Source organism: Lolium rigidum, chromosome 6, assembly GCF_022539505.1.
Source record: "Lolium rigidum isolate FL_2022 chromosome 6, APGP_CSIRO_Lrig_0.1, whole genome shotgun sequence".
Lineage (NCBI taxonomy): Eukaryota > Viridiplantae > Streptophyta > Magnoliopsida > Poales > Poaceae > Lolium > Lolium rigidum.
In genome coordinates this window covers 209,849,634-209,857,803 of record NC_061513.1, presented here as the reverse complement: position 1 = coordinate 209,857,803, position 8,170 = coordinate 209,849,634, and positions in this window count along the sequence as shown.

Genomic DNA, 8,170 nt, shown 5'->3' with positions numbered 1-8,170 from the left:
CACTTCCCTAGAAAGAGAATGAAGGTACCTTATGATTCTATTATTAGAACAAATTATGATGTTGATGCTTCATCTCTCGATGTTACTTGAGTATACACTTTACGCGCCTAGGCTGAAAGGCGTTAAAGAAAAGCGCTTATGGGAGACAACCCATGTTTTTACTACAGTATTTTGTTTTATATTTGTGTCTTGGAAGTTGTTTACTACTGTAGCAACCTCTCCTTATCTTAGTTTTATGTTTTGTTGTGCCAAGTAAAGTCTTTGATAGAAAAGTAAGTACTAGATTTGGATTACTTGCGCGAGTTCCAGATTTCTTTGCTTGTCACGAATCTGGGTCTATCTCCCTGTAGGTAGCTCAGAAAATTATGCCAATTTACGTGCATGATCCTCAGATATGTACGCAACTTTCATTCAATTTGAGCATTTTCGTTTGAGCAAGTCTGGTGGCCTAATAAAATCCATCTTTACGAGACTGTTACTGTTTTGACAGATTCTGTCTTTTATTTCGCATTGCCTCTTTTGCTATGTTGGATGAATTTCTTTGATCCATTAATGTCCAGTAGCTTTATGCAATGTCCAGAAGTGTTAAGAATGATTGTGTCACCTCTGAACATGTGAATTTTTATTATGCACTAACCCTCTAATGAGTTGTTTCGAGTTTGGTGTGGAGGAAGTTTTCAAGGATCAAGAGAGGAGTATGATGCAATATGATCAAGGAGAGTGAAAGCTCTAAGCTTGGGGATGCCCGGTGGTTCACCCCTGCATATATTAAGAAGACTCAAGCGTCTAAGCTTGGGGATGCCCAAGGCATCCCCTTCTTCATCGACAACATTATCAGGTTCCTCCCATGAAACTATATTTTTATTCGGCCACATCTTATGTACTTTGCTTGGAGCGTCGGTTTGTTTTTGTTTTTTGTTTTGTTTGAATAAAATGGATCCTAGCATTCACTTTATGGGAGAGAGACACGCTCCGCTGTAGCATATGGACAAATATGTCCTTAGGCTCTACTCATAGTATTCATGGCGAAGTTTCTTCTTCGTTAAATTGTTATATGGTTGGAATTGGAAAATGCTACATGTAGTAACTCTAAAATGTCTTGGATAATTTGATACTTGGCAATTGTTGTGCTCATGTTTAAGCTCTTGCATCATATACTTTGCACCCATTAATGAAGAAATACTTAGAGCTTGCTAATTTGGTTTGCATATTTGGTTTCTCTAGAGTCTAGATAACATCTAGTATTGAGTTTTGAACAACAAGGAAGACGGTATGGAGTCTTATAATGTTTACCATATGTCTTTTATGTGAGTTTTGCTGTACTAGTTCATCCTTGTGTTTGTTTCAAATAACCTTGCTAGCCTAAACCTTGTATCGAGAGGGAATACTTCTCATGCATCCAAAATACTTGAGCCAACCACTATGCCATTTGTGTCCACCATACCTACCTACTACATGGTATTTATCAGCCATTCCAAAGTAAATTGCTTGAGTGCTACCTTTAAAATTCCATCATTCACCTTTGCAATATATAGCTCATGGGACAAATAGCTTAAAAACTATTGTGGTATTGAATATGTACTTATGCACTTTATCTCTTATTAAGTTGCTTGTTGAGCGATAACCATGTTTACGGGGACGCCATCAACTATTCTTTGTTGGATATCATGTGAGTTGCTATGCATGTCCGTCTTGTACGAAGCAAGAGAGATCTACCACCTTCATGGTTGGAGCATGCATATTGTTAGAGAAGAACTTTGGGCCGCTAACTAAAGCCATGATTCATGGTGGAAGTTTCGAGTTTGGACACATATCCTCAATCTCATATGAGAATAATAATTGTTGCCACATGCTTATGCATTAAAAGAGGAGTCCATTATACGATTGTCCATGTTGTCCGGTATGGATGTCTAAGTTGAGAATAATCAAAAGCGAGAAATCCAAAATGCGAGCTTTCTCCTTAGACCTTTGTACGGGCGGCATGGAGGTACCCCATTGTGACACTTGGTCAAAACATGTGCATTGCAAAGATCCGGTAGTCCAAGTTAATTAGGACAAGGTGCGGGCACTATTAGTATACTATGCATGAGACTTGCAACTTGTAAGATATAACTTTACATAACTCATATGCTTTATTACTACCGTTGACAAAATTGTTTCATGTTTTCAAAATAAAAGCTCTAGCACAAATATAGCAATCGATGCTTTCCTCTTTGAAGGACCATTCTCTTTACTTTTATGTTGAGTCGGTTCACCTATCTCTCTCCACCTCAAGAAGCAAACACTTGTGTGAGCTGTGCATTGATTCCTACATACTTGCATATTGTACTTGTTATATTACTCTATGTTGACAATTATCCATGAGATATACATGTTACAAGTTGAAAGCAACCGCTGAAACTTAATCTTCCTTTGTGTTGCTTCAATACCTTTACTTTGATTTATTGCTTTATGAGTTAACTCTTATGCAAGACTTATTAATACTTGTCTTGAAGTACTATTCATGAAAAGTCTTTGCTTTATGATTCACTTGTTTACTCATGTCATCACCATTGTTTTGATCGTTGCATCCACTACATATGTTTACAAATAGTATGATCAAGGTTATGATGGCATATCACTTCAGAAATTATCTTTGTTATCGTTTTACCTGCTCGGGACGAGCGAGAACTAAGCTTGGGGATGCTTGATACGTCTCCGACGTATCGATAATTTCTTATGTTCTATGCCATATTATTGATGATACCTACATGTTTTATGCACACTTTATGTCATATTCGTGCATTTTACGGAACTAACCTATTAACAAGATGCTTGAAGTGCCGGTTCACTGTTTTACTGCTTGTTTTTGGTTTCAGAAATCCTAGTAACGAAATATTCTCGGAATTGGACGAAATCAAAGCCCGGGGGCCTATTTTCCCACGAAGCTTCCGAAGTCCGAAGAAGAGACGAAGAGGGGCCACGGAGGTGGCCAAACCACTAGGGCGGCGCGGCCCGGCCTGGCCGCGCCGGCCTGTGGTGTGGGCCCCTCGTGCGGCCTCTGACTTGCCCTTCCGCCTACTTAAAGCCTCCGTCGCGAAACCCCCGATGCGAAAAGCCACGATACGGAAAACCTTGCGAGACGCCGTCGCCGCCGATCCCATCTCGGGGGATCACGGAGATCTCCTCCGGCACCCTGCTGGGAGAGGGGATCATCTCCGGAGGACTCTACACCGCCATGGTCGCCTCCGGAGTGATGAGTGAGTAGTTCACCCCTGGACTATGGGTCCATAGCAGTAGCTAGATGGTTGTCTTCTCCTCATTGTGCTTCATTGTTGGATCTTGTGAGCTGCCTAACATGATCAAGATCATCTATACGTAATTCTATATGTTGTGTTTGTCGGGATCCGATGGATAGAGAATACCATGTCATGTTAATTATCAAGTTATTACACATGTGTTGTTTATGATCTTGCATGCTCTCCAGTTTCTAGTAGAGGCTCTGGCCAAGTTTTTACTTTTAACTCCAAGAGGGAGTATTTATGCTCGATAGTGGGTTCATGCTGCATTGACACACGGGACGGTGACGAGAAAGTTCTAAGGTTGTGTTGTCTTTGTTGCCACTAGGGATAAAACATTGGCGCTATGTCCAGAGGATGTAGTTGTTGATTACATTACGCACCATACTTAATGCAATTGTACTGTTGCTTTGCAACTTAATGCTGGAGGGGTTCGGATGATAACTCTGAAGGTGGACTTTTTAGGCATAGATGCAGTATCAACTTGGCCTGAGCCTCTACTAGCAACGGAGAGCATGCAAGAACATAAATAACATATATGATAGATTGATAATCAACTTGATATAGTATTCAATATTCATCGGATCCCAACAAACACAACATGAAGGATTACAAATAGATGATCTTGATCATGATAGGCAGCTCACAAGATCTAACATGATAGCACAATGAGGAGAAGACAACCATCTAGTTATCGCTTATGGACCCATAGTCCAGGGGTGGACTACTCACACATCGATCCGGAGACGATCATGGCGATGAAGAGACCTCCGGGAGATGATTCCCCTCTCCGGCAGGTTGCCGGAGAGCGATCTCCCGAATCCCCCAAGATGGGATTGGCGGCGGCGGCGTCTGCGGAAGGTTTTCCGTATCGTGGCTCTCGGTACTGGGGGTTTCGCGACGAAGACCTTAAGTAGGCGGAAGGGCAGGTCAGGAGGCGTCACGGGGGACCCACACAGTAGGGCCACGCGGCCAAGGGCCAGGCCGCGCCGCCCTGGCGTGTCGCCACCTCATGGCCCCACTTCGTTACTCCTTCGGTCTTCTGGAAGCTTCGTGTGAAAATAGGACCCTGGGCGTTGATTTCGTCCAATTCCGAGAATATTTCCTTACTAGGATTTACTGAAACCAAAAACAGCGAGAAAACGACAAGCGGCTCTTCGGCATCTCGTCAATAGGTTAGTGCCGGAAAATGCATAAATATGACATATAATGTGTATAAAACATGTGAGTATCATCATAAAAGTAGCATGGAACATAAGAAATTATAGATACGTTTGGGACGTATCAAGCATCCCCAAGCTTAGTTCCTACTCGCCCTCGAGTAGGTAAACGATAACAAAGATAATTTCTGAAGTGACATACTATCATAATCTTGATCATACTATTGTAAGCATATGAGATGAATGCAGCGATTCGAAGCAATGATGAAGATAATGAGTAAACAAATGAATCATATAGCAAAGACTTTTCATGAATAATACTTTCAAGACAAGCATCAATAAGACTTGCATAAGAGTTACTCATAAAGCAATAAGTTCAAAGTAAAGGCATTGAAGCAACACAAAGGAGATATAAGTTTCAGCGGGTGCTTTCAACTTCAACATGTATATCTCATGGATAATTGTTAACACAAAGTAATATAACAAGTGCAATAGGTAAACATGTAAGAATCAATGCACACAGTTGATACAAGTGTTTGCTTCTAAGATAGAAAGAATAGGCAAACTGACTCAACAATAAAGTAAAAGATAGGCCCTTCGCAGAGGGAAGCATTGATTACTATATTTGTGCTAGAGCTTTTCATTTTGAAAACAAGAAACAATTTTGTCAACGGTAGTAATAAAGCATATGTGTTATGTATAAGATATCTTATAAGTCGCAAGCCTCATGCATAGTATACTAATAGTGCTCGCACCTTGTCCTAATTAGCTTGGATTAACACTGATTATCATTGCATAGCATATGTTTCAACCAAGTGTCACAAAGGGGTACCTCTATGCCGCTTTGTACAAAGGTCTAAGGAGAAAGCTCGCATTGGATTTCTCGCTTTTGATTATTCTCAACTTAGACATCCATACCGGGACAACATAGACAACGAGATAATGGACTCCTCTTTAATGCATAAGCATTCAACAACAATTAATATTCTCATAAGAGATTGAGGATTAATTGTCCAAACTGAAACTTCCACCACGAATCATGGCTTTAGTTAGCGGCCCAATGTTCTTCTCTAACAGTATGCATACTCAAACCATTTGATTGTGAGAACCGCCCTTACTTCAGACAAGATGAACATGCATAGCAACTCACATGATATTCAACAAAGGTAAGAGTTGATGGCGTCCCCAGAAACATGGTTACCGCTCAGCAAGCAACTTATTAAGAAATAAGACACATAAGTACATATTCTTCACCACGATAGTTTTTAAGCTATTTGTCCCATGAGCTATATATTGCAAAGGCAAAGAATAGAATTTTAAAGGTAGAACTCAAGTAATTTACTTTGGAATGGCGGAGAAATACCATGTAGTAGGTAGGTATGGTGGACACAAATGGCATAGTAATTGGCTCAAGGATTTGGATGCACGAGAAGAATTCATTTCAATACAAGGCTAGGCTAGCAAGGTTGTTTGAAGCAAACTCAAGTATAAAAGGTGCAGCAAAGCTCACATATGAACATATTGTAACTATTATAAGACTTTACATTGTCTCCTTGTTGTTCAAACACCTCAACCGAGAAAATATCTAGACTCTAGAGATCAATCATGCAAACCAAATTTTAACAAGCTCTATGTAGTTATTCATTAATGAGTACAAGGTACATGATGCAAGAGCTTAAACAAGATCTATATGAGCACAACAATTGCCAAGTATCACATTATTCAAGACATTAAACCATTTACCACATGCGGCATTTTCCGTTTCCAACCATATAACAATTAACGGAATAGTCCAACTTTCGCAATGAACATTAAAGATGAAGCTAAGAACATATGTGTTCATACGAAACAGAGGAGCGTGTCTCTCTCCCAAACAAAGAATGCTAGGATCCGATTTATTCAAACAAAAACAAAAACAAAAACAAACAGACGCTCCAAGTAAAGCACATAAGATGTGACGGAATAAAAATATAGTTTCACTAGAGGAACCTGATAAGTTGTCGATGAAGAAGGGATGCCTTGGGCATCCCCAAGCTTAGACGCTCGAGTCTTCTTAAAATATGCAGGGATGAACCAACGGGGGCATCCCCAAGCTTTTACTTTTCACTCTTCTTGATCATATTGTATCATCCTCCTCTCTTGACCCTTGAAAACTTCCACCACACCAAACTCGAAACAAACTCATTAGAGGGTCAGTGCATAATTCATATATTCAGAGGTGACATACTCATTCTTAACACTTCTGGACATTGCACAAAGCTACTGAAAGTTAATGGAACAAAGAAATCCATCAAACATAGCAAAACGAGGCAATGCAAAATAAAAGGCAGAATCTGTCAAAACAGAACAGTTCGTAAAGACGAATTTTAAAGTGGCACCAGACTTGCTCAGATGAAAATGCCAAAATTGAATGAAAGTTGCGTACATATCTGAGGATCACGCACGTAAATTGGCAGATTTTTTTGATTTTTCTACAGAGACTACTGCTCAAATTCGTGACAGCAAGAAATCTGTTCCTGCGCAGCAATCCAAATCTAGTATTGGCTTTACTATCAAAGACTTTACTTGGCACAACAATGCAATAAAATAAAGATAAGGAGAGGTTTCTACAGTAGTAAACACCTTCCAAGACTCAAATATAAAATAAAGTGCAGAAGTAAAATAATGGGTTGTCTCCCATAAGCGCTTTTCTTTAACGCCTTTCAGCTAGGTTCAGAAAGTGTGTATCAAGTAACATCAAGAGACGAAGCATCAACATCAATAGGTATCTTAGATGCTCCCCCATCCGTAGTGGTGCTAAGGGCTTTGTTAATTTTAGGCCTATAATAGCTTTTTGGCTCAGGCACTTTAGAGGCATACATGAATTTTTGCTCCTTACCCACATAAGCTTTCTCCTTAAACTTAAGAGAAGAAAAGGTTGAACCCAAGGTTCCCATAGCTTCTTCTAGTTCACTAATAATATGGGTTCGATTATCATGAGTAGCACAAGTTTCTAAAACAGCAATTCTCTCATTAATTCCTCCTAGAGATTTATCAAGTTTATCAGTGCTATTAAGTAATATTCCCAATTTAGTCTCAATACTTGGAAGATCTTTCTCTATGGCCTCCAACTTTTTCATGACATCTTCAAGAGAGATTTCAATTTTAGCTTCATTAACAGGTGGTATTCCAACTAGACTCTCAATAATGCAACTAGCTTCTAAAGCAGGAGTGCCTAGGAAATTACCTCCCGCAAGAGTATCAAGAACATACCTATTCCAACTAGAGATACCAACATAAAAGTTCCTAAGTAGTATAATAGTGGAGTGTTTCTTAGTGCACCTATGATGAGCATCGCTAATTCTATACCAAGCATCTTTAAAACTTTCTCCCCCTTGTTGCTTAAAGGAACGAACTTCAACTTCCGGATTACTCACTTTTAGCAGTAGTAAATAAAGCAAACTAAATAAAATAAATGCAAGTAACTAATTTTTTTGTGTTTTTAATATAGAGAACAAGACAGTAAATAAAGTAAAACTAGCAACAAATTTTTTTTGTGTTTTGATATAATGCAGCAAACAAAGCAGTAAATAAAGTAAAGCAATACAAAAACAAAGTAAAGAGATTGGATGTGGGAGACTCCCCTTGCAGCGTGTCTTGATATCCCCGGCAACGGCGCCAGAAAACAGTCTTGATGCGCGTAGATGACACGTCCGTTGGGAACCCCAAGAGGAAGGTGTGATGCGCACAGCA